Below are 8128 nucleotides of genomic sequence, written 5' to 3'. Positions count from 1 at the left end.
AAGGAAGGAAGGAAGGAAGGAAGGAAGGGAGGAGAGAAGGAGGGAGGGAGGAAGGACAGATGGAAGGAAAGGAAGGAAGGAAGGACGGAGGAAGGAAAGAAGGAAGGGAGGAGAGAAGGAGGGAGGGAGGAAGGACAGAGGAAATAAGGAACGAGGGAGGGAGAAAGGAAAAGAGGAAGGGAAGAAAGAAGGCAGGGAGGAAGGAAGGGGGGAGGAAAGAAAGAGAGAAGGAGGGAGGGAGGGAGGAAGGGAAGAAGGAAGGAAGGAAGAAGAAAGGGGGATGGAGGAAGGACGGAGAGAAGGAGGGAGGGAGGAAGGACAGATGGAAGGAAGGAAAGGAAGGAAGGACGGAGGAAATAAGAAACGAGGGAGGGAGAAAGGAAAAGAGGAAGGGAAGAAAGAAGGCAGGGAGGAAGGAAAGGAAGGAAGGAAGGAAGGAAGGAAGGGAGGAGAGAAGGAGGGAGGGAGGAAGGACAGATGGAAGGAAAGGAAGGAAGGAAGGACGGAGGAAGGAAAGAAGGAAGGGAGGAGAGAAGGAGGGAGGGAGGAAGGACAGAGGAAATAAGGAACGAGGGAGGGAGAAAGGAAAAGAGGAAGGGAAGAAAGAAGGCAGGGAGGAAGGAAAGGAAGGAAGGAAGGAAGGAAGGAAGGAAGGATATTTTGGGATATTTACAGAAGTTACCAAATATAATTATTTGCCCAATAAAGGGTTAATGCACGATAAACTATAGTTTTTGTATATATATATTATAACTACATATAAAACCTAGTAGGCTGTGTTAGCTTCATTTTAAGAGTCAAATATGTTTGTGGCTGCAGATGAATTGTATTTGGTGAGAGAGGAGGCAATAATGATAGTAAAAGTTGCAGAACACTGCTATAGTACAATATAGTCTGATAGAATCATGACACCTGGTGGCCACACCTGGTTACTGCAGTATTTGTATTGTACTGACTCGATGGATTAACCCTTTATTGGGCAAATAATTATATTTGGTAACTTCTGTAAATATCCCAAAATATCCTTCCTTCCTTCCTTCATTCTTTCCTTCCTTGCTTCCTTCTTTCCTTTCCTTCCTCTTTTCCTTTCTCCCTCCCTCGTTACTTATTTCCTCCGTCCTTCCTTCCTTCCATCTGTCCTTCCCCCCTCCCTCCTTCTCTCCTCTCTTCCTTCTTTCCTTCCTCCATCCTTCCTTCCTTCCTTCCTTTCCTTCCTTCCATCTGTTCTTCCTCCCTCCCTCCTTCTCTCCTCCCTTCCTTCTTTCCTTCCTCCAGCCCCCTTTCTTCTTCCTTCCTACCTTCTTTCTTTCTTTCTTCCCTTCCTCCCTCCCTCCTTCTCTTTCTTTCCTCCCCCTACCTTCCTCCCTCCCTCCTTCTCTCCTTCCTTCCTCCCTCCTTCCTTCCTTCCTTCCTCCCTTCCTTTCAATGAGTGTCCTATAAAGGGTTAATCTCTCCATGAAGAGAAATATATAATATTCAATCATTCTATTCACACCAGCAACATCTCAGCCTTCTTCTTTTTTAAACACTGTTTTTATTGTGCTTTGAACCATTTATGATAATATGTGCTGTAAAGGGGCATTTTACTGGTTTGGGTCCACTTGTACCCTATTCTCATTTTTATTTTGACTTTTCAATCAACAAGTTTTTATAGAGATTTAAAAAAATGTTGTGTGTGATTTCTTAACGGTTTTTATGATGTCTTTACATTCCTCTATATATATGTTTACTCTTTGCACATTTAACATATGTATAATATTCATATGTGTTACATGAGGGTATTCTTATGTAAGTGTGTGTGTGTGTGTGTGTGTGTGTGTGTGTGTGTGTGTGTGTGTGTGTGTGTGTGTGTGTGTGTGTGTGTGTGTGTGGTTTATTATAGTTTTGAAATTTTCATTAGTTTTTATTTTAGTTTTCAGTTTGCTTTTTAATGTCAGTTTAGTTTTAGTGATTTTATCAAGTGATGAAGTAGTTTTAGTGTTTCTGTAGTCGTAGTCTTAGTTTTCTTGTTTCAGGTTTTAGGAGGAAAGCTTTGATTAGTAGAAGCTGTAAAGGATGAAATAATGCTGACACTGTGTTTGTGTTCTCCTGCTGGGACTAGCCTGTTATCTCCACAAGTCAACCTGAACACTACACAGTCACCATGGAGACGATTAACACTACACAGTCACCATGGAGACGATGAAAAGAAAACAACTACACTAAGACCATTTTATCTGCTGCTCACTTTAGTTTGAGTTAGTTTTGCTTTGTTCATTGTAGTTTTTATTTAGTTTTCGTTTTTTTTTTACAAAACTCTTTAATTTAATTTTATTTCAGTTTACTAAATTATTTGTTCACTGCTAGTTTTAGTTAACTATTGTAATGGGAATTCTTATTATTCATCTTCTCTGATAAAATGAGTAACTATGCCATAATCTGCTGACCATGACACCACTAATGTTACATGAAATGCTGATTGAGTGAACATCATGTATGTTATAATCTACTGACTAACCATTGTCCTGATTGTAAACACATTATGACTACTGTGCTTACATTGTTTTAATGATAGAACAAGATCATGCTTTCACTAGATAATGTATTGTATATAATCTGACTGTTTCCTCTGCTCTGGGCTCGCTGTGCCATCTCACGCTTGATACAGCAAGGAGTCCGTCTGCAGACGACTGAATAAACTAGAGAAAGACAACGAACGACTTTGTGCTTCTTGATAAATAACTATTGCCAGAACACTATAATAACTCTGGCGTGTGTGTGTGTGTGTGTGTGTGTGTGTGTGTGTGTGTGTGTGTGTGTGTGTGTGTGTGTGTGTGTGTGTGTGTGTGTGTGTGTGTGTGTGTGTGTGTGTGTACATTCATCTGAACAACAAATTGATCTCTTTTAGAGGAAAATTAAAAGTGAAAAAATAAAATAAGTGTGCACACCTTCTCATGATGTGGGATGTAGCTCTGTTCAGCATTAACCAATCACATTCAAACTCATGTTAACCAGTAGTTAGTACACACCTGCCATCAATCAAAGCGACTCTGATTAACCCCAAATAACCTTCAGCTGGCCCAGTAGGATTTTCATCTTACAGCAGAAGGCATGGTCCACAAAGATCTCAGTGTTGGAAGGTATCAGTCAGGAGAAGAGTACATTAGATATACCATGGATCACAGGGAAGACAGTAACAAGTGGAGAACTTATAGGACAACAGTGACATTACCAAGAGCCAAAAATAATGAAAAGACAAGAAGAGAACTAGTCAGGGAGGAAAAGAGAGGCAGACAGCAGCCTTGAAGCAGCTGCAGGAATTTAACCTCCTGTATTCTTCAAAGAAAAACATCCAAATAAACACATCAAGTGTCCTGAAAGCATGTGGGGAGAATGTGTTTATTTATATGTTTATGTTTTATTCCACAAGCTGGAAGAACAGCAGCTGTCCTGAGAGTAAATGTTAAATGTTAAATCTCCAGCCCAACACTGCAAACACTAGTGTTAACCTGCTCGTTTTACCGCCCTCTGCAGGCCACAGACGTGTATAACATCATCATCTCGTAAGTTTATCTACAGCGCCGCCGCTGGTCAAAAGACGCCACAGCATCCTTCACTCAGAGACACTTCATGAGGAGCTTTACTCTCCAAACGTCCTTTCATTTACTTTCAAACATTAATCCTCCAAAAAGAAAGACCAACCATCTTCACTGTGTTTCAGTGTTAAAGCAGCAGTCAGGGTTTCCTCTCTGTAATCATTCCTCCTGTTCATACTGACTATTAACACATCGTCAAATGTGCTTTCAGTGTAAAGTGATGGAGGATTTAAAGTCTCTGATCAGCTTCTATTGACCTTCATCAGTGTGAGTTACTATAGTAACCATGGTAACTATAGTAACTATGGTAACTATAGCAGTGTGAGTTAGTCATATCAGTGATATCTGACACATTTACAGTCTGTTTAGCATCAGATCTCCTCTCAGTGTTTCCTGTTTCTCTGTGGTGGAAGTATAGTAACAAAAAGACTTTGATACTAAAAACACTGTAATCTGACTCATTTACCAGCTCTCACATCTCAGAGAGGAATTTCACTAATTTCATGAATAAAAATGACTGAAAATTATCTTTTTTATCACAACACGATACAGCTTCCGGTTCACAGTGCAGCACTGTGAGCAGACTGAGCTGCAGTTTCTGTTTTCAGCCACATGAGGGCAGCACTTACCCACACAAGATCCACTCAGCTCAGCGATGTTTCACCAGCTCTCTGATCAAGCTCATAATACTGCAGTACTTTTACTGTAATACTGCATACTACATCACTATAATACTGCAGTACTTTTACTGTAATACTGCATACTACATCACTATAATACTGCAGTACTTTTACCGTAATACTGCATACTACATCACTCATAATACTGCAGTACTTTTACTGTAGTACTGCATACTACATCATTATAATACTGCAGTACTTTTACTGTAGTACTGCATACTACATCACTATAATACTGCAGTACTTTTACTGTAATACTGCATACTACATCACTATAATACTGCAGTACTTTTACTGTAATACTGCATACTACATCACTATAATACTGCAGTACTTTTACTGTAATACTGCATACTACATCACTATAATACTGCAGTACTTTTACTGTAATAGTGCATACTACATCACTCATAATACTGCAGTACTTTTACTGTAATACTGCATACTACATCACTATAATACTGCAGTACTTTTACTGTAATACTGCATACTACATCACTATAATACTGCAGTACTTTTACTGTAATACTGCATACTACATCACTATAATACTGTAGTACTTTTACTGTAATACTGCATACTACATCAAGCTCATAATGCACTTTTACTGCAGTAGGGTTTTTGATGAACGACTTTTATTTGTAATGGAATATTTTTACATTGTGGTTCTGGTAATGGTAAAGTAAAGTAAAGTATCTGAGTACTTCTTCCATCACTGGTCATCATTTCTTCACTAAATCCTCCAAAGACAAGCATTTAAACTTTTTATCAACTAGGTTTTTAGCTTTCCTCAGGTGTTTTATGTACAAATTGAAATTGTGAGTAAAAACAGGTTGGAAACATGTTTCTGTCTCTGGGAGTACGTCCTGATGAAGATGATGAAGAGTGAGATCTGATTGTGTCATAGTCTAAAATCTCCCTATTTTCTGTATAGTGTAATATATTTACTCTCCACCATTTGAGTGTACAAATACTGATGGAGAGTTTCTATTATATGATGCCTCATAAAAAGTCTAAAAACATGAGTCAGTGATGAAGCATTTTATTGTAGAGAAAGAATCCGAATAAAAAGCTGTAAGAGTAAAAATCTGCAGTAGGATGAGATACTTGTAATAGTACATTTACCTTGTTGTATCAGTACTTATACAGAAGCATCACAACATACCGTATTTTTCGGACCATAAGGCGCACCGGACTATAAGACGCATTAAGCGAAACAAAACGTGTGTCAGGTAAATCAAACTTTACTCATCTTCAGTGTCTGAGTGTAACAGCTGGGCTATTTCGGCATCAAGCATGCCCGGATCCCTCTCGTCATTATCCGAGTCAGTCTCGTTGCTGTTACCGGTACTTGGCTGTTGGCCAGTGATGCCTTCATGAAAGCTCGGACGACACTTGAGACTGATACCTTAGCCCAGGCATCAACGATTCATCGGCACATAGTGGCGTAACTCGCCCGGCGTTGCCTCCCTGTCTTGGTGAATGTGTGTTCGCCTTCTGTCATCCACTGCTCGCAATTTAACTTTGAACTCCGCGTGGCTCCTGACTACGACAGCCGTAATGCGTAATTTTGACAGATTTTTGAGCTTCGTGTAGCACATAAAATTGGTTCGAGGTCAGTAAGCACAACCAGAATTAATATATAAGGCGCACCGGACTATAAGGCGCACTGTCGATTTTTGAGAAAATGAAATGATTTTAAGTGTGCCTTATAGTCCGAAAAATACGGTATTTAAAATCAGTGATTACATGAGAAAGTAAAAGCTAACAGGATCATCACAATCTGCTGATTCTGTCTTTAAACGTTATTCATCGTGAGGTTTGGTGTGACGGACTGAAAACAGCAGAGAAGATACAGGAAGTGGTCAGAACTCTGATCAGCTACCCCTTGATTCTTCCCAGCATCTTCTTCTGCCCAGCTGGAGTGAAATCCAGGTTCCCTCCAATCACCACGAAGCCCTGCAACCACCACAACACAGCTAATAACGATAATGATAGTGACAGGTAAAAGATATACTCTGAATATTTAAAGATGAAATTGGAAATAACAATGGAAATAGGAAAAGGGAAACATCATGAAACATGAAACTCCAAATGCCAAAATGGAAAAGCTTAAACTGAAATATTTAGATTAAAATAAAGACCACTACATTTATTTTTGGCAGAGCAGCATGAGTCCAAAGTAGAAGAGGAACTGCATCATGTTTTAACATTCACAATGAAAGCCAGAGCTAGCCTCGTAGCTAAGACGGGTGCTGGGAGATGAACAGGCTTCACATGACTGGACAGTAAGTAAAATTGGACATAAAAAGGTGTGATGGTGGGCGGAGTGAGTAGGGCTAAAAGACTAAAACAAAATAAGGAGTCGAAGTAAGTAAGTTTTAATGTTTTTTAAGCCTGTTTTTTAAAATCCAAAATTAGCATTACCATTACAATGATCACAGGTATCTGTAGACTGTAAATGCACCATGCTAAGCAAGTTAGCGGCTAGCAGCTAGTGTTAGGGTCAGCGCCACTCTCTTGTCCAAATATGGTCACTTCTGGTTCCAAAATTCCAAGATGATGAAAATCAAAATGCAAACTAAGGGCTTCAAAGTGTGAGTCCTCAAACCAATGGGTGACATCATGATGGCTAAGTCCATTATTTTTACAGTCTTCATTATGGTTGTTGTTTCATTGCAAATCAAGTCTTGTGCTTCCCTTAGGCAACAAGAAGAATAAACAGGCCATCTTACTGGCTGACACTACTTTACTTAAAAGCCTTGCTAACTGGTGCAACTAGCAGGTACCTGAACGATGACCGGTCTGTCTGATACCAACAGTCACGCCAAGTTTTCCACATTCTGATGTTTGATGTGAACATGAACCAAAACTCCTGACCTGTATCTACACTGCTGCTCATGATTGGCTGTTTGGATTCCTGAATGAATAAGCAGGTGTACAGGTGTGATGTAATGTGGTACAAACTCACATCATGATATTCAATCATTCCCTCAGTGATGCTCATTCCTTCAGGCAGAGGGATCGGTAGGCCCTTTTCAAACAAGCCTGCACACATACAAACACATTATGTTTATATACATACAGTATATATACACACAGTACAATCACAGTATATATAGAAGTAGGTCAGTGCTTACTCTTCAAGTAGCCTCTAATTTTGCCATTAATGGTAGGGTTAACAATCCACTTCTGCACAGAAACAAGACATGTTTCGATTACTATTATTGTTATTATAATAGTTATTATTAATATTAGAGCAGTGTTTTCTTACCACAGATTGTCCTTCGCTTGTCGTAGGTTGGATGTCACATCTGAAAATAAAAAAATAGAGAAAATAATTGACAATTGGTAAAGAAAATGTTAGCTGCGCCACTCTTAATTAATATTATAGGAATGCAAATGTGACCTTAACAGACAATTTAATTAAAACCTCCACCATATCCATTTTTTGTCCTGTTTGTAACATTCACTTTAAAATCATTTCATATAGGAATGTGATGTACATGTATGGATATGAATCTTCATGATTTCTTGTGAATACCATTTATTGTGATCATTTATAATAAGAAAGGGTGATCTGTAGAGTATGTGACTGTGTGTTTGTGTTCTTACTTGGCAGGCTTTTTAGAAAAAAGAAACAGATGATTTCCTTTGATGTTGATTTTCATATTCAACTTGCAGACCTGCAGGAGATGCACAATGTGATCAGGAGAAATTATGTGATGTCACATCACATGGTTGCTGCAAACTGTACGAGTGCCTGATAGAGGTCACAGTGTTTTGAGGCCAACAGAACTACATCATCTGCAAAGAGCTGAGAAGCAATCCTGAAGTTCCCAAACCAGACACTCTCCTCCCCCAAGCTCCATC

This window comes from Scomber japonicus, chromosome 18, assembly GCF_027409825.1.
Source record: "Scomber japonicus isolate fScoJap1 chromosome 18, fScoJap1.pri, whole genome shotgun sequence".
Lineage (NCBI taxonomy): Eukaryota > Metazoa > Chordata > Actinopteri > Scombriformes > Scombridae > Scomber > Scomber japonicus.
Note: the sequence above shows the minus strand (reverse complement) of the source record.